Source organism: Podarcis filfolensis (genome assembly GCF_964270895.1).
Source record: "Podarcis filfolensis genome assembly, chromosome: 1".
Lineage (NCBI taxonomy): Eukaryota > Metazoa > Chordata > Lepidosauria > Squamata > Lacertidae > Podarcis > Podarcis filfolensis.
Genome location: NC_139604.1, coordinates 119,804,583 through 119,823,771, shown reverse-complemented (window position 1 = coordinate 119,823,771; position 19,189 = coordinate 119,804,583). Strand labels below are relative to the sequence as shown.

At 44.9% G+C, this 19,189-nt stretch overlaps 1 protein-coding gene across 1 annotated transcript in view; it reads left to right on the top strand.

Moving 5' to 3' along the window:
- BEGAIN (brain enriched guanylate kinase associated) overlaps nucleotides 1-19,189 on the top strand; it is a 177,882-nt gene that overhangs the window by 45,483 nt on the left and 113,210 nt on the right. The gene's annotated exons all lie outside the window — the stretch shown is intronic.

The following is a 19,189-nucleotide window of genomic DNA, read 5'->3' as shown; positions in this document are numbered from 1 at the left end:
TTCTTCTGTCTTTGATATCTCTTTCCTACCAATAACTGAATCGTTGGCTTCATCCTTTCCCAACCTGGTGTCCTTCAGGTACTTTGAACTACAACTTCCACCAGCCCCAGCCAACATGGACCCAATGACCATGAAGTAGGACATTCATTATGGTTCAATGTCTGCACTCAGTTTGGCAACCTTCCTAGAAATTCCCAGTCTTGAAACACTTTTAAACCAACAGCAGACTCTGATAAGTCTTGAGTTTGGTCCAAAATGCATCTTTGGAAGGCTAAACCCCCAAATCTACCAAGGTTGGCTTTCAGGCTGCAGGGAACCTGCAGTGGTGCTGCCAACAGCTGCAGAGCAGGCTAGTTTGCAGTAGTTCAGGACCCTGGACAGATCCCTGTAGAACACACAAGGCATTCCTAGTAATAGCTGTTGCTCCAGCAATTCCCTGGAAGCCACTGTAAACTCAAACAGTCCTGCAGCCAAGGAATTGCACCCCCTCGCTCTGATGGAAGCCAACCCCAAGATGTCTATGACAAAAGCATCTCTCACTTAATATAAACAAACTGAAAAAGAATATGAATTGAAAGTGCAGACAGTAGATGTGTACCTTTCCCTGTTTGTTTTGTAACACTAAAAACATTTTAATAAAAGCATTTTTTTTAAAAAAAAAAGTCATGCACTGTTTCTGGGTGGCATCTTCAGGGAAAGAAGATACTGGCAGTGCTAGCTTTTGGAACTCTCCTCTTGTAGAAATCTCCGATACAATTAGTATTTGCAAGGTTCTCTGAAGGTGTGGCTTCTGCCCCCAGCCTTCTCAATCATGATACTTCTCTGAGTTCCATATTTGTAGGAAATTGATATTTTATTGTGGCAGCCCACATACTTTGAAACTCCCTGCCTTTTGACATCAGACAGCGCCTTATACTCTTTTCAGCACCAGCTACAAACATTTTTCTTCCGGCAAACATACCTAGATATGTAGAATATTGACATGTGTTTTAATCAGGTTTTTAGCTTAGTGTTTTAATCAGGTTTTCTTCTGGCAAGCCTACCTAGATATGTAGAATATTGGCATGTGTTTTAATGAGGTTTTTAATTATTTTTAATGTTTAAAATGAGTTGTTTACAATTGTCTTTACTGATAATTTCATCATTTCACTTACTCGTAAACAGCTTTTAGTTTTGTTAAAAGCAAACCACGAGATATATAAACGTTATGAAATTAATAAAAGGGAAAAAAATTATTTGATCTCAAAAGCACATTTAAAATGCATGTTTGTTATGTTTTGAAGCCAATAACTGTGTTGCAAAATTCAGAGAGAAGAAAAATCAGCACATTAGTCCAGGAGGCAGGGATCAGGTCAGCTCATACTGGAATTCAAAAAAAATGTAAGCAAATGACATCACAGGGGTCTGCTGAGCTCCCTCATTTTGAAAACTTGGATTCTTCTCATTTTCATTTGCTTTTGTCCAATGGTGTTAGAGGAGAAAGAACGAATGAAATCAGCAGTGTGTGGGCGAAACGCAGAAACTGGTGTAAGAAGATTCTATGAACAGACACAGAGGCATGTACATCTCTGTGCAGCAATTCTGCTTGTTGGTGGAAGAAGTGTGCAGACCTCCTGTGTCACACCTGATCCTTTTGAACTGCAGCCCTAACGATAACTTTGGTGGAGAGAGAATTGGGAAATCCTCAGAAATTAGCCACGAGTACAGGGGAAACTGCTTGTTGAAATGCCCATGTGCTGTTTTCCTCCCCAGCTGCCAGAATACCTGCTGAAGCAGACTGTGCCTAATTATTAGAGACTTGCCAGGCTGCAGAGTTGTGTTCACAAGACTGAGTGTGGATTCTCGGAGCTTGGGAGTGAGGCTAAATTAATCACAAACTTGTTCTTTTAAAAAAAGGATCTGCATTTATGTAGGTTGGCTGTATAGGTTTGCATTGACGATGCTTTAAATAAATAAATAAATAAATACCACACACACACACACATCCCACTAATTACAGCTGACTCGAAAGCGCACAGCCCCAAACCGTGTCTACAAACAAGTGCAAAAAAAACACACCATAGTCCTTTGAGTGCAATGAAAGTACAGTCTGAGGCATACATTATGTTTCACTCTAACAAGGCCCTTAACTGCTGAAGTGAGAAGGCAGCTGGGTTTTTCCTGCCTTGTACCCTATACATATTTATTCCTGGAATTGTTCTTGCTCACTTTGATCTGCAACAACACTTTACATAGCTGCGTTAAAATCAAGCCTATCCACCCAAGTGAGTATGGCCCACAAAGGAATGGATGAACATCCTATTCTTTGATGCCTGCCTGGGACTTAAAATATAGAAAGGGCGGCGGCGGGGGTGGTGGTGGAGAGGCTTCTCAAGCATCTATTGAACCATGCCTGTTCCACCCTCCAAAACCCAGCCCAAAGTATAACAAATGCAAGAACTTCTAGGCCTCTAAATATTTAATGTTCGGATCTGCAATAACAGACCATTTTTAAGAAGCAGAATGCAGCCATACAGATGGATAATTCAGAGGTACAGACACTTTGTTTTCCTAGCCAAGTCAGACGAGGCATTTACAATAAATAAAAACCAGCTGCAATTTAATTACCTAGTGCTCCTACAAAACAAAGCTGGATGAAGCTGGATTTTTTTTGGGGGGGGGAGATGGTCAGCCTCTAAGGGCTTCAGCATTACATTATGCATTGGCACGGAATGCTGGCACTGTTAACTAGTGTGATATTTAACTTTTGGTTTAGCCATCATGGGCAAAGTTCTGTTATGGTGCCAAGTGATGGGAGTTGGGGGGCGGGGTTCGCGGATGGAATCTGCAGCACAGCCTGATCTGCTCTTGTACTTCTAACAGCCTCTCGATTTGCAGAAGTCAGCAAGTGAAAACTCCTCACAGCCAGAATATTATCACTTGCTTACATCTGGGAACCTTTGGCTTGAAGGGGAGAGTACAAATTCAATAGATAATACTAGAAATATTGAATGTGTAGCTGTGTGTCGTGACAGAATCACAGAGTTCGGGAGACCAAAAGACGAGCTTCAGCAAATCCTACCAGCAGGCAAAACCATCTGCCTTAACCCACCCCCACTTAGACTTATAGTGCACCAGTTTCTAGACTATGTCCCAGGACCTCTTCCGAGTCAGCTTGCTCCTGTGTGAAGTTTTACAAATGCACATTTAGGGCAGTGTAACTGGCTCCCCCTCACAGGGTGCTGAGCCGAGGGGGCACCTTCCGATACGATACGATACAATACAATACAATACAATACAATACAATACAATACAATACAATACAATCTTTATTGTCATTGTCCCATACAGAACAACAAAATTGAAAAATCTACATAAGACATTCAAAAACCAATAAGCCTGCTATCCCAACCTGTTTAGCCCCCTAAAAACTCTGATACCCCATTTTTAAATACAATATAGACTCCTTAGGTAAAGGTAAAGGGACCCCTGACCATTAGATCCAGTCGTGTCCGACTCTGTGATTGCGGCACTCATCTTGCTTTACTGGCCGAGGGAGCCGGCGTACAGCTTCCGGGTCATGTGGCCAGCATGACTAAGCCGCTTCTGGCGAACCAGAGCAGCCACTGAAATGCCATTTACCTTCCCACCAGAGTGGTACCTATTTATCTACTTGCACTTTGATGTGCTTTCGAACTGCTAGGTTGGCAGGAGCTGGGACCGAGCAACAGGAGCTCACCCCCATCGCGGGGATTTGAACCACCAACCTTCCGATCGGCAAGCCCATGAGGCTCAGTGGTTTAGACCACAGCGCCACCCGCGTTCCTAGAGACTCCTTACACTGCATTTAAAACCAAAATCTCATTTGGATAAAAACTGTTTCTCAGACAGCTAGTCCTAGTCTTTATGACCCTGTACCTTCTTCCAGAAGGCAGAAGCTGAAAGAGATCATGCACTATCTTGTGCTATCTCTGCAGCTTTCTTATGGCACCTGGAAGCACAATTATTCTCGTCACAGTCTTTACAACCCTGGATAGCATTGTTTTTTCCCTGACCGTGCAGCTCCCAAACCACACACAGACCATCAGTCTGCCTCCTTCTCAAGGCCTAGCAAGCACTTGCTTTGGGAAGGCGGCATGAGGGATCTGGAAGGATCCTAGAGTCCTCCTGCCTCTTCCCAAAACTTAGTTAATGCGTGCCCAGATTTGGGAAGAAGGGAGGGCTCTAGGCCCTTGCCAGAGCCCTTACACCTCCTTCCCAAAGCCCAGCACCTCTCTTAGCCGGCTTTGGGAAGGCGGCATGGGGGTGAGCAGCATCAAATTTGGTCTCGTACAAGGTGCCATATTGCCCTGGGTTTTAACGCAATCCCAAATGACCATTTCTCCCCCCCCCCGCCCTTGCTATGCAGACTGTTTTGCTCCTTGGGCAACTGAACATTCGGAGCTACTAGACCAGCTCAGCCAATTGGTGTCAGAGGTTTTTACTGCCAAATGTCTCGCACAAGGAGGATGGATGTAAGAATCATTAACCTTTGCACAAGCATAATGTAGATCAGAACGATAACATTAGGCACCGGCAGGAAATACTAAACCTATGTAAGTGCCACTTGGTGACAGCTGCCACTGAAGCGAGCAAGGGCCAGCTATTTGAAAAGTCACCTTAGCTGGTAAAGCAAGTGTGTGCTTCGAGAATCTTTCTGTCTTCATAGAGAGTTGTCTTGTGTTGTGGGAAGGCTTTCAATGGCAGTAAACCTCTGAATGCCAAGTGCTGGGAATCACAAGTTCAGAAGGTGCAACAGCACTCAGGTCTTGCTCGTGGGCTTCTGGTCGGTCACTGTGAGAGCAGGATGCTAGTCCATATAGGCTGTTGGTCAAATCCAGCAAACTCTTTTTATGTTCTTGAGAAGTCACTGCATTGCATTGCAGGCAGCAGCAGGTTTAGAGTTTCTGGGGCAGGGGTGAGGAACCTGTGACCCTCCAGATGTTGTTGTACTCCAGCTCCCATCAACCACATCAAGCCTGGCCAAGAATGATGTTTGTTGCAGTCTAGCTGCACCTGGGAGGCCCACAGATTGCCCAGTCCTAACCTAGGGCTTTTGAGCCTGACATGGCCTCCAAAGCTCCAATGAATCCTTGCTTATCCCCTGAAGTCAAGCTACCCTGAGGGCAGCAAAATTGGTGGACAGGCCACAATTAAATCAGGACTTAACCTAATTAAGTCAGGACTGGCTCCTCATTGAGCGGGGAAGTCATAAAGTATCCTCTGGTGAGTCCACTTCAATGTTAGTTACTCCTGGTAAACTTACCTGCTGGTGGCAGTTTCCACAGTGCTCCCATAGGCACCAATTGGTGGCCATTTTTAATTTCCCACAATGCCTCTAAGAGTGCTGTGTGCTGGAACCAGACCTGAATTGCATCATCTAAATATACCAATGCCTTGAAGTATCTGGGTGACTCAACAATACTCCAGTGAAATGTGTGTGAGAGAGACGGGGTGGAATATCCTAGAACCAGAAATAACCCACCAAAACATTTTCTTTGTTTGGTACTGTCCACATGCCCCCCCCCCTTATATCTATTGTTTTATTTTTGTCAGCAGCCCAAGTTAAGAAATACAGCCTCGGAACAGTCTTCTGTTTCCCTCCAATCAATATCACTTTTATTACCGTAGGTTTCTGCTGCCTCTGATAGCTTGTTAAGTTAAACCCCACTCCATGCTCAACTTCAGAGACCTGAGCTGCAATCCATAAGCCATTCTGTGTGCATGTGAGCCCTGCTCATTGCAGCAGGCCATGTTACCATCAAAGTGCTTTGAAGACTAACAAGTGAAGCCAATTACGTTTTCTCCAGACCAGAATTTGAAAGTGTTTCCCTTAGCTGTCAAAACACAAAGTGAAAGTTTATCTCACACACGTATCTCATTGCCTTTGAAATTAGGTTTTTTTCTTTTCTTTTTCTTTTCTGCTTTCCACCTCAAATGGATAAGTTTGAAAGACTGGTTTGGTGCAACCCCAGAACCACCTTACTGGGAAACAAGCCTTGTTGAACCCAATGGGAATTGCTTCTAGGTAGACATGCATAGCATTGAATAGCATATCACTTTTTTTTCTTTTTTGCATTTCTGAAGTCCATAATTTCATTTCCATCATTGGCTAGAATATACAAAACTAACTCAATGTTGGCTTTCTTCTACTTTCTGTCATATATTGTTACTAAAAAATAATAATAGCACATTCCAGACTAAAAAGAAGTCTTCTTAGGTTCATTTTTGAAATTGAAATTCACTGGGCCTCTTTAATTTTTTCTCAGGAGGCAATTTCATGCCACAGCATGTACAAGTTCACAGGCTCAGCCTCTGGCACCTATAGTTGTTTTTATGGTATATAAACAGAGTGGGATGTGCTCTCCCGATGCTGTCAAACTCTGGTTCCCATCAGCCCCAGTCAGTATGGCCAGTAGCCAAGGATGATGGACGTTGTAGTCCAACAATACCTGAAGGATACCATGTGGGTGAACCCTGGATGATGTGTAGATAGTTTGAGTTATACAGCTCCTGGGAAGTTAGGAGAAAGGGGAGGTATGAATGTTCTCCATGAATCTTTGGTATTTGCAGGCCAGGGACATACCGTATTTATCAACTTCTTGTTAGCAGCTTTATTATTATTATTTACAAGATCCACAAACATCTCCACATGACTCGTATTGCTTCCATCAATCTAGCCACTCTAAGACTTTTTTTACCTGACAAGTTATCGCTTAGACCAGGCATAGGCAAACTTGGCCCTCCAGATGTTTTGGGACTACAACTCCCATGATCCCTAGCTAATGGGACCAGTGGTCAGGGATGATGGGAGTTGTAGTCCCAAAACATCTGGAGGGCAAAGTTTGCCTATGCCTTGCTTAGACTGAGCCACCTGCTGTATCAGGGCAACCTGTTTTGCCAGCATTAAATGGGACTTTGCTACTTGCCTTCGTAGAGCAGGAGAATGCAAAGGTTAAAGACAATGCTCTCATACCAGTAATAGGAAACAGAGCCTCCCTGGGCGATTGCCACTTACTGCTCAAGCAGCTTTATTTCGTCAGCACAACTACTTTATTTGTATGCAGCCTTTTGCCTAAAAAGTGACTTACGGCAATGAGAATCGTAGAATTGTAGCATTGGAAGCGACCCTGAGGATCATCTAGTTCAACATGCTGCAAAGCAGGAATGCGTGTCTGGAATTGAACCTATGACCTTGGCGTTATCAGCACCGCACTCTAACCAACTGAGCTAACTGCCTTGGATGGAATATATCATAACTGTAAAAACTAACAGTTGTAAGAATCATTTCATAATAACAGCAGTAACGAAACAGCAACATATGGTAAATACAACAGCATGCAAAAAAATAAAATAAATACTCAGTGTTATAAACGTAGCAACATTACACCTCCTGGCATCAGTAAAAAGAACAAGTCTGGACAGTTTCATTTTGTTCCAGCCAAGTTACAGGGAACCAGGCAGAGGGCCTTCTCACTAGTGGCACCCGCCCTGTGGGACGCCCTCCCACCAGATGTCAAAGAGAAAAATAACTACCAAGCTTTTAGAAGAAATCTGAAGGAAGCCCTGTTTAGGGAAGCTTTTAATGTTTAATAGGTTATTGTATTTTAGTGTTTTGTTGCAAGCCACCCATATAAATAATATGGGGTATAAATAATAAATTATTATTATTATTATTATTATTATTATTATTATTATTATTATTATTAGTTCAAACCCTACCTTGGACAAAACCAGTGCTTTTCTTACAGAAATAAAGGTGGTGGCACTCACTATGATGTTGTTACAGTAAATGCCACACATTTAATCAGCGCCTTTATTGTAGGGGGGGAAAGGTGCAGGGACTGCATACCTTTGAGTACTCCGGGGGGGGGGGAGCAATGGGCAAAAGATTCCTGCATTGCAGTGGGTTGGACTAGATGACCCTCATGGTCCCTTCCAACTCTACAATTCTATAATTAACCCCCAGTCTTTTATGTGGGACTCTTTAGCCATATTAATTTTGCTGAGTCCCAAGTTGGCATAACCATATAGCATTCTAGGAAAGGGGGAAAATATTCACAATTTCATTTAACATCATAGTGCTTAATCATCAAAACTTCTAAGTGTGTTACATAAAATATGCATTAAAATTACTGGGGGGTGGGAATCAATGTTAAAAGCAGGTTAGCCTGCTTTCCCCCTCCCCCCCCCAAAAATAAAACCAACAGTTTTAAAACATACATTATAAAGTAAAATTGCAGATTAAAATACTCGTCAATTTTATGCATCTGGGTAGGCTTGCTTAAACAAGTAAACAAAAAGCTTTGAGCAGGTACAGTGAAGGTGAGTGCCTGATATTAATAGGCAGGGAGTTCCAAAGTCTAGCTGCCACTGCCCTGAAAGATTGATTTCTTACAGATGCCAAATGCATATTATGTGGCACTTGCAACAGAGCCAGTAACAATGTACAGACTCCAGGGAGCATCTTCTTCCTTGCGCTGCTCCCTTTCGAAGCCTGCTTTCTCTGTTTACTGAAGCAGAGTGCCGCTTCACTCCTGCTAATTGGCTGCGAGTGTATTGGCACAGCCCTACGTCCTTTTTTTCTCAAGTCTTGCCCATTCACTCTCTCTCCCCACCCACCCTATCCTCTTTCCCTTTTTTTGAATTGTGCATCTTTGGGGGAAAAGATGAGTACTTCCATTCTTAGAGCTTCCCAATTTGGAAACCGAAATTAGAGCGTATGCATATAAAAATAATCTCTCGGGAAGAAAATAGCTCCGCAATTACTCGAAGCCTGCAAATTGTGCTGACAAGCCACAATTAAAAGGCCACTGCAAGGACAGGCAGCAAACGCAATTACTCACTTAACCCTATGGATAGGGGCTTACAGTCTCCTTTTCTGGGAGCAACCATTTGAATGCCCGGGGGGGGGTGAAAGCTTTTTCAGCAGTCCCATCATAGGCAACCTGGGGGGGGGATGCATGCTGGTAGTTGGCTGAGCCAAAGGCAAAAGTGGGGCAGAGCAACTGATATGGCTGCTCCCTTTCTGAAGTAGGCTACATTCCAGCCATACAAAAAACCCAGGGGTTCCTGCCAACAGAGACATGCCCACTCTCCATTCAGGCAAGGAAGTAGCATGATCACAGTTCAAGGACATTTTACGGAGGAAAAAGCATCCAATGAAGGCATGGAGCAAGGCTATTGAGAAGGTGACTTATGGAGGGGGTTGCGGCGATCACACAGGGTCCCTGGACGTTTCACCGTCTATTGATCCCTGTGCCACCACTTTATTTCTCGCTGCCACCACCCAGGCCCTACCTGGTACAATACTGGGTCTAGTCAGGGTTAAATTGGAACATAAACTTCTGTTTATTTATTGCAGTTTAACAAGCGTGTGGTTTCACAAACGGTATCGGTCCATTACAATCATGGGGTGCCTATCCAGACCTATAACTTCCGCTACCTGCTCTCACTCACTAAAGCACCTCTCAGATATTTACTTGTCTTCCTAGCTCCTAACTGTTCCTGACTCAGCTTATTTCGCTACACTAACTCAACCTACCCACAGACTCTATCCCAATTCACTCCCACTCCCACCAACCACCCAACTCCCAACGAACTCCTCCTTCGCCCTCCCAGAGCTGGTTTTATAGTCCCTCTGACTCCACCCCCTGGGTTCTGATTGGGTAACTTGTTTAACTATTTCACCTCCAGCACTCTCATATGTTAACGTCACAGGGGTGTCATCTAAGTAGAGTCTGACCAAGATGGGCCTGGAGAGTTGCATTTGTTCCTTAGGTTCTGCACCCTTGGTCTAATAGGATCTACACAGGAACATCACATGGCAGGACAGAGTCTCAAAGGTGTGCTCTCCCAAGCCCACATTCCCAGCACGTTCACACTCCTGTCTCAGCGACGTCTACACTGGCTTGGTCATGTCCACAGAACGGAAGATGGCAGGATCCCCAAAGACTTGGTCTACAGGGAGAACAGACCCATTGGTAGACCAACCTTGCATTACAAAGATGTCTGCAAACATGGCATGAAGCCTGGCGACATCAACCCCACTGTGTGGGAATCCCTTGCAGATAACCCCACACTGTCTGGAGACAGACAAGATAGGTTGAGCATCCATAGCAGTGACCAGAGGAGAAATGACCGCTGGGAGGAGAACAGTGAGAAGAAACATCATGGTGCATCTGCAGCAGCAAAGCCGGACGCCTTCATCTGCCCCAGCTGCAACAAAACATGTCTCTCCTGAATCGGTCTCTACAGCCACAGCAGGCGCTGTAACTCTCCAACAGTATGACTTCACCCCAGAAGGAGCACTCTTCCATTGTCTCCTGAGACAGACGGATGCCAGTCAACACAGGATCACAGGAAGCTGCCTTATACAGAGTCAGACCGTTGGTCCATCTAGCTCAGTATTGTCTACACTGTCTGGTAGCCGGTCTCTAGGATTGCAGACAAAGAGTCTATGCCAGTTCTACCTTGAAGATGCTGGGAGTTGAATCTGGGACCTTCTGCATGCAAAGCAATTGCTTTGTGGCCCAGCTTTGGCCTTTAAAACACACACCCACACCCACAAATACCATGGAGGGACCCTAGGAATACATCGCTGCCGTCTCAGATGCTGCCAATCCTTCTTCAAGAGGTTTAGGAAACAAAAACAATGGCAGAATACTGGAGGCCTGTCAGCCTTTTCCAGCTTGCATTCCCCTGTAAGCTGTGAGACTGTAGTAATTAAGGCAGGGGGGACCTGTCACCTGTGACTCAAAACCCTTTGCGATTCCACGGGTTGCCCCTGCTTCCTATTCCCCGTCATTAAAATGTTGTGCCTGCTGCATACACAAGATCCTCTCCGGATGAGTCACAGTGCTGTCCCCTGTTCCCGGATGACTTTGCCAACATTTTCCTCGAATGACAAGTCCTCATAGAGGGCCATCGGTGATCATTCCACTCAGCTAATCTAAAATGAACAAGACATATACTTAAACGAACCCACGCAGAAGTAATCTGAAATCAGCATGCTATGGTGGTGAGCCTGGCGGTGGCTTGTCTGCTCCCAGGCTGTCATAAGCGGTCTGGTTTACACACCACCTTCTGCCATTTTCCCAGGCTGGCAAAACGACAACACAGGGATTATTATTACCATTTAAAGCATCTGTGCTGCTTGCCAAAGCAGATATTGAGAGTCGGTGCCCCTTCCAGATCTCCTTGGACTCAAACTCCTATCAGCCACCACAGTCAACGGTTGGGACGTTGAGAGTTATTATTTCTGGACAGGTTTGGCTAACAAGTCCCATCAGCTGAAGGATTTCCACATGTGCAATTGGACTTCTTCCTCCCCTTGTGTGTGCCCCACACCCTGCCCAAATCTGCTCCAGGGGGTCAAGGGGACCACTAGGGAGATTTAGGGGGCATACACATGGAGGAGAAGGGGAGGTAGTCCACCAACACCTGGACAGCAGACTGAGTAGCAGGAGCGGACTTTAGTCTTCTTCTTCCATAATATGGCACCCTGTGCAAGGCCAAAACTTGGCGCCCCCAATGGATCTTCTCAGTTATGGATCTTCACAATGTTGGGCCCCCTTGCTTGGCTGTGCCCTAAATCTGGCACTGCTGAGCAGGCCCATAGGCCCATCTGTTGTTGGATGTGCTGCACTTCTATCTAAAACTTTACTGTTTAGAGACCCAGTGGTGGTAAAGTGGTCAGAGTGTCGGATTCGAACCTGCGAGACCAGGGATCAAATCCTTGCTCAGCCATGAAGCTCACTAGGCCAGTTGCTGCCTCTCAGCCTAACCTACCTCGCAGGGTGGTTATGGGGTTGAAAGAAGAAGAAGAAGAAGAAGAAGAAGAAGAAGAAGAAGAATTATTTGGATTTCATATCCCGCTTTATCACTACCCTAAGGAGTCTCAAAGCGGCTGACAACCTCCTTTCCCTTTCTCCCCCACAACAAACACTCTGTGAGGTGAGTGGGGCTGAGAGACTTCAGAGAAGTGTGACTGGCCCAAGGTCACCCAGCAGCTGCATGTGGAGGAACAGGGAATCGAATCCAGTTCACCAGAATACGAGTCCACTGCTCTTAACCACTACACCACACTGAATAAAGAGAAGGTGTACCATGTACACCACCTCAACCTCCTTGGAGGGCGAAGGTGGAATATAAATACAATCCATCGATAACAGCAAAAATTAAGCATCTCCAAAATTAAATCTTAACCCCAAGACAAACTCTTAAACAATGCCCCACCTCAATACAGTAGTCTCTCTAGGCATCCCAAGCAGCAATTCTTGCAGGACTCACAGCCAGAGGAAGAGGAGTGCGGGGGGAGCGCACCGACCCTGGTAGCGCGATCCCAGTAGGGTGCCATCGTGGCTGCCCCATGCTGGGTGCCCCGCCCCTGCAGGTGGCGTGCCACGCCCCTGCTGGTGGTGCACCATGCCCCAGGATGCACGCCAGCCCACCCCCGCCTGCTCTCCACCCCCCGGTGCTGGAGCATGAAGCTCCACCACTGCTCACAGTTAAGGTGCAAGGTTCATACCTGGAGTCAGCCAGGGTCCGGCTCTCCTAGGCCAGGTGGAAATAGACCAGGTCTTGCAGGAGTCACAGCAAAGATGGACTTGAGCTCAGTTCTCCCCCAGCCTAGTCTAGTACTCTTACCACTATACCACACTGCCAGTGAATGTGATATCAGGAATTGACCCTGGGATTTCCTGCATACAAAGCCCACGTTCTTCCACTAAACTATGACACTTCACTTTAGTTAGGTGAATGTATTTTTAAATGCTAATTTCAAATAAGGGATAGGAAATACTCCGGCCGTTTCTGCCTAAGTGATCTTTCTATTTCAGGCACCAATTTAACTGATTTTCAGGTCAAATTTCAGTTGGTAATAAGAATGAATATTAATGGGGTGATTAGTTCAGTACTGACCAGGAGAGAAAACTCTTACAGCAACATGCCGGTTGTGGAAAGCTGAGACTGGTGATCTAACTTCTAATGCTGCTCAGCAAGTCAATGCCTCAAGCTAGAGCAGCAATTCATTATAAAGAAATGACCCACGGAATGTTGAAACCAACAAGGTCTTCACATATCATGGAAGAAATTAAGCTCCACTAATACAGGGTCAATAATCCAGGGTTAATTTCATTTTGCAGTGGTTCAGCAAGTGAGTGACCCATATCTCAAGATAATATTGAGGCGATATATTTGGAGAGGATTTTTAGAACTTTTGTAGACCAAAAATTATTTCATCTGCAAACCAGCCATCTTGTATACCTTTAGCACATATCGTCATTTAGTCGTTTAGTCGTGTCCGACTCTTCGTGACCCCATGGACCAGAGCACGCCAGGCACTTCTGTCTTCCACTGCCTCCCGCAGTTTAGTCAGACTCATGTTTGTAGCTTCGAAGACACTATCCAACCATCTCATCCTCTGTCGTCCCCTTCTCCTTGTGCCCTCCATCTTTCCCAACATCAGGGTCTTTTCCAGGGAGTCTTCTCTTCTCATGAGGTGGCCAAAGTACTGGAGCCTCAGCTTCACGATCTGTCCTTCCAGTGAGCACTCAGGGCTGATTTCCTTCAGAATGGAGAGGTTTGATCTTCTTGCAGTCCATGGGACTCTCAAGAGTCTCCTCCAGCACCATAATTCAAAAGCATCAATTCTTCGACGATCAGCCTTCTTTATGGTCCAGCTCTCACTTCCATACATCACTACTGGGAAAACCATAGCTTTTACTATACGGACCTTTGTTGGCAAGGTGATGTCTCTACTTTTTAAGATGCTGTCTAGGTTGGTCATTGCTTTCCTCCCAAGAAGCAGGCGTCTCTTAATTTCGTGGCTGCTGTCACCATCTGCAGTGATCATGGAACCCAAGAAAGTAAAATCTCTCACTGCCTCCATTTCTTCTCCTTCTATTTGCCAGGAGGTGATGGGACCAGTGGCCATGATCTTCGTTTTTTTGATGTTGAGCTTCAGACCATATTTTGCGCTCTCCTCTTTTACCCTCAATAAAAGGTTCTTTAATTCCTCCTCACTTTCTGCCATCAAGGTTGTGTCGTCTGCATATCTGAGGTTGTTGATATTTCTTCCAGCAATCTTAATTCCGACTAGGGATTCATCCAGCCCAGCCTTTCGCATGATGAATTCTGCATATAAGTTAAATAACCAAGGAGACAATATACAGCCTTGTCGTACTCCTTTCCCAATTTTGAACCAATCAGTTGTTCCATATCCAGTTCTAACTGTAGCTTCTTGTCCCACATAGAGATTTCTCAGGAGACAGATGAGGTGATCAGGCACTCCCATTTCTTTAAGAACTTGCCATAGTTTGCTGTGGTCAACACAGTCAAAGGCTTTTGCATAGTCAATGAAGCAGAAGTAGATGTCTTTCTGGAACTCTCTGGCTTTCTCCATAATCCAGCGCATGTTTGCAATTTGGTCTCTGGTTCCTCTGCCTCTTCTAAATCCAGCTTGCACATATACCTAGTGCAAAAAAATGTACCTGTCTTGTGTACACAATGGCTATGATTATGCTCAGAGAGAGAGAGAGAGAGAGAGAGAGAGAGAGATCAGAAGTGTTTTCTGATCTTCGTGCAGTTTCAAGGAATTTTACAGCTGAGAAAGTTGGCAGATTCTAGCTACTACCTTTCCTGCACTGAAGCGGGGTTCTGCATGCCTGACCATCAGAAAACCTTTCAAATAAGGTACATTCATACACATCAGCTGTTCAGGATGAGGACAAATCACCATTTATTTGATAGGACTGTGCACACTGACCCGTAGAGGCCTGTGGCTGTGGGAATCAAAACCAATTAACTTACTCAATTTCCATTGGCATGAACTGCTTCAATCAGTTGTCGAAGATGATTTCAGGCACCAGGCTAGCTCTGCCTTTGCTGACTGATCTGATTCCTGTTTCATCAATGCAGAACATCACATTGCTGCAGTCACTGAGTGATAAACAGCTCACCTACCCAGAAGTTAATTTGGCTCCCCCAATCAACACTATGTTGTCATGCCTTCAAAATGGGGATGGAGACCTCTGGCCCCTCGGTTGTTCCTGGATTGCAGCTCCCATCATCCCTGACTACTGGCCAAACTGGCCAGGGCTGATGGAAGTTGGAGTCCAATAACATCTGGAGGGCCACAGGGTGTGCACCTCTGCCTCAGAATGAAAGGCTTTCTTCAAGAACAGCACAAGCAGGTTTACCAAGCTGAAGATCCAAATTGTTGCCCTTAAAATCCTCCATCTGCCTGTCTGACATAATTATATTCTAAGTTTCTATCCTTTAAGGAAGTTCAAAGCAAATGCAGATTTTTAAAGGGGGAGGGGAATCTCCAGTGTACAAGAAAATGCAGAGCTGGTCCTGCCGTTAGGCAGAATGGGGAACCTGCCTCAGGCAGCCAATTTGGGTTGTCATGAAAGGGCAGCAAAATGCTACTTATTTCATTTGTTGTTATTGTTGTTTATTACTGTTCATACTTTGGCTGCCAGGGACGGAGTGGGTGGGGAGGTGCTTGTAGGATTTTCTGTTTCATGTGCCAGGATAGCATGACCCGCCTTAGGTTCTATTGACCTAGACTCATATTTTTTACACACCGATTTAGATTCCTCACCAAAGGAGTTGGTTAACAAAATATAAAAAAGAAGTGGGGAGGCGCTAGGGGAGGAGTTGTCGTCGCAGCACCCCTTGTTGTGTGGAGTACCACAGGGCGCAATCCTCTCACCGATGCTTCTTAACATTTTTATGCGCCCCCTTGCCCAGCTTGTCTGGAATTTTGGGCTGGGTTGTCATCAATATGCTGATGACACCCAGTTTTATATGTTGATGGGCAGCCATCCTGACTCGGCCCCAGACACACTGACCAGATGCTTGGAAGCTGTGGCTGGATGGCTGTGTGGGAGCCAGTTGAAGTTAAATCCTTCGAAGACAGAGGTCCTCTGGCTGGATCGGGACGACATGGGTTTGGGGGGCCAACTCCCATCTCTTGTGAGGGCTCAATTACTGCCAGCGCCTTCCATCAGGAGTTTGGGTGTAACCTTGACACTTCCCTCTCTATGGAGGCACAGGTTGCAGCTACAGCAAAGGTGGCATTTTCCCACCTTCGTCATGCTAAGCAGCTGGTCCTTTACCTTTCTCGCCCTAATCTAGCCGCAGTGATCCATGCGACGGTCACCTCCAGACTCGATTATTGTAACTTGCTCTATGCGGGGCTGCCCTTGAACTGACCCAGAAACTCCAGCGGGTGCAGAATGCTGCTGCGAGGCTCCTTACGGGGTCCTTGCCGCAGGACCACATTCACCCAGTGCTATACTGGCTCCCGGTGGAGTACAGGGTGAGGTTTAAGGTGCTGGTTTTAACCTTTAAAGCCCTATACAGTGGTACCTCGGGTTAAGTACCTGTAAGTTCCCTCTTTGGCCTTTTATCAGCTCATGTGGGACCAACATGGATAGCTGACCCTGATGAATACTTGAGGTTCCCAACCCCTATGGTTGTAATTCATGGGCAGTCATTTAATTTTATCTTGATTCTAATTTTTAAGCTGTATTTTAATCAATTGTTCGATTGTGTTTTAATGTATTTGATATTTGAGCCCGGTCTTGGCCGGGGAGGGCGGGTATAAATAAAAATTTACTTACTAATAATGATCACCTCATCATTGAACAACAACAGAGGACAAAAAAAGAACATTTGGGACCCAGGTAGCCACAGCAAACAGTAAATGAATTTAGTGGTATAGAATCAATGGCTCCTTTAAATGACTTAAGTCACTAGTAGAACATGGAAGACAAATTACTCTTGCCTCTTGGGGCAGGGAGCTCTGCATGTCACAGAGACGGGGAATCTCTGGTATGCAGGCCCCCATGAAAATCATACATGGTACATATTGGACAACTAATAAAAAAATATTTATTTTTAAAACAAAATCATACATGGTGCTTTGCAAGCCCTGGTCAGCTGATAATCAGCTTGCAAGTGCACAGCAGATGACCGGGGCTTGTATAGCAACCAATTCAGTGGTTGTCTGTGCAGACCTTTTCACCCACTGCATTGTGGGAAGTTTAAAAAGAAATATGTGAGTTGCTGCGTTGTATCCTGGCAACTGTAAGCCCAAGATACTCGTAGAATGTGAAAAAAGCCTTTTGAAAAAGCCAATAAGACCTTAATATTGTCTTAGAACAATTAAGCAGCAATGTAACTAATTAGCAAGTCAGCTGAATTCTTTAGTGAATAACGGGCAGCTTGGAATACTGCAATTATGGTCAATATGTGTAAGTGGGGGGATATTGGAGAGTTGGTAAAGGTGAAGAAAGGGGATGATCACAATGACCAGGGGGTCTGGAGCAACTGCTCTATGGGGAAACATTAGAATATTGGGGTTATTTTATCATTAAAAAGAGAATAAGCAGGGACATGATACATGCAGCAATTTCTTTGTGCTACAGTCAATTAGCAAAAGGCATGACATGATTCCGAAGAACTAAGTATGAATGGATTTGTGCCTGCACCTTCTAGTAGAACTGGAATCCACATGGCTCTGTGTCGTGATGTGTTCTGAATCCACAAGATTTAGCCGTAAGGATGCTTAAAGTGACAGAACACAAGAAAGTGTATGCAACAAGCTTTGTGGGGTATAATAGCACCCTTGGAATCACAGCACATCATTGTGAACACCACTTTAACTTCTGGTACTTCAGCTCTTGAAATATGCATTATTTCATGAGTGAGTTAAGTGCATCGTTTCAAGTCATTCCTTTAAATAAAAACATGTTTTTAACATTTATATTCAAATTCAATTCAGTGAGCATAGCTCAAAACCAGAGCTCATCTTTACAACATCTGCCTTGCATGCAGAAGGTTAATAATAATAATAATAATAATAATAATAATAATAATAATTTATTATTTATGCCCCGCCCATCTGGCTGGGTTTCCCCGGCCACTCTGGGCAGCTTCCAACACAATATTAAAATACAGTAATGCATCAAACATTAAAGCTTCCCTAAACAGGGCTGCCTTCAGATGTCGTCTAAAAGTCTGGTAGTTGTTCTCTTTGACATCTGGTGGGAGGGCATTCCACAGGGCGGATGCCACTACCGAGAAGGCCCTCTACCTGGTTCCCTGTAGCTTTGCATCTCGCAGTGAGGGAACCACCAGAAGGCCCTCGGCGCTGGACCTCAGTGTCCGGGTAGAACGATGGGTATGGAGATGCTCCTTCAGGTACATTTGTGTAGACACCCCTTGGTATTTGGAACATAAACATAGGCTTTTAGAGTTGTAGAGTTGGAAGTGACCCTGAGGATCATCCAGTCCAACCCTCTGTAATGCAGGAATATGCAGTTGTTCCATACAGGGATTGAACCTGCAACCTTGGCATTATCAGCACCACACTCTAACCAACTGAGCTAATCTATGGTTTCAGACAGGGCCCATTCTCAGTCCTACCTTAAGATGCCACAAATTGAACCTCGGAGCTTCTGCATACAAAGCAAATGCTCTACCACTGAGCTATGGCTCTTCCCTATATGTATACAGCACCGTGCACAGGTCTAGATTACAGAACCTGACAAATGTCATACCTTTCTTTCTTTTCTTCCTCCCTTGAAGTTTCTCTGCCCAATTAGCTCAGCCTCCTGTTATTTGCCCTTCACCAAGCTGGCATTGACTGAACATTTTCTTATTTGATAACTCTTTTGATGCTGTCCAAGGCTATTCCCATTGGGTTCTCCCAAACAGCTATTCCATCCCCACCCATCTTAATCAGACATATAATCGCTGAATGGCTTCAGGGTGAGGACATGAGAAGAGCTCTTGCAACGAGTGCTTAGAGTAAAACTGTCAAGTTAATTGCTAGCAGTGGCTTTAATGGGCAATGCCTTTGTTGCATTAAGCCTGCGTTAATTATTCCATTGTAGGAAGCTGACACTATAGTTTCAAAACTACATGTCAGTGGAGTAACTGGAATCAAAACTCAGGCACCTGTCATCCATCTTTCCAGAATGTCAAAACTGTCTGCACCTAATGATAACTTACCCAGTCTTTCCTCCACCACCTCCTGCAAAAAGAACCAATTTTATGAGGGGCTGATGTGCTCCTTTGTGTGAGTATTCTTTGGCATATCTTCCTAGCAGAAATAAAATCCCAAACCTTGTGGGACAAAAACTGTGAGCCAGTTGTG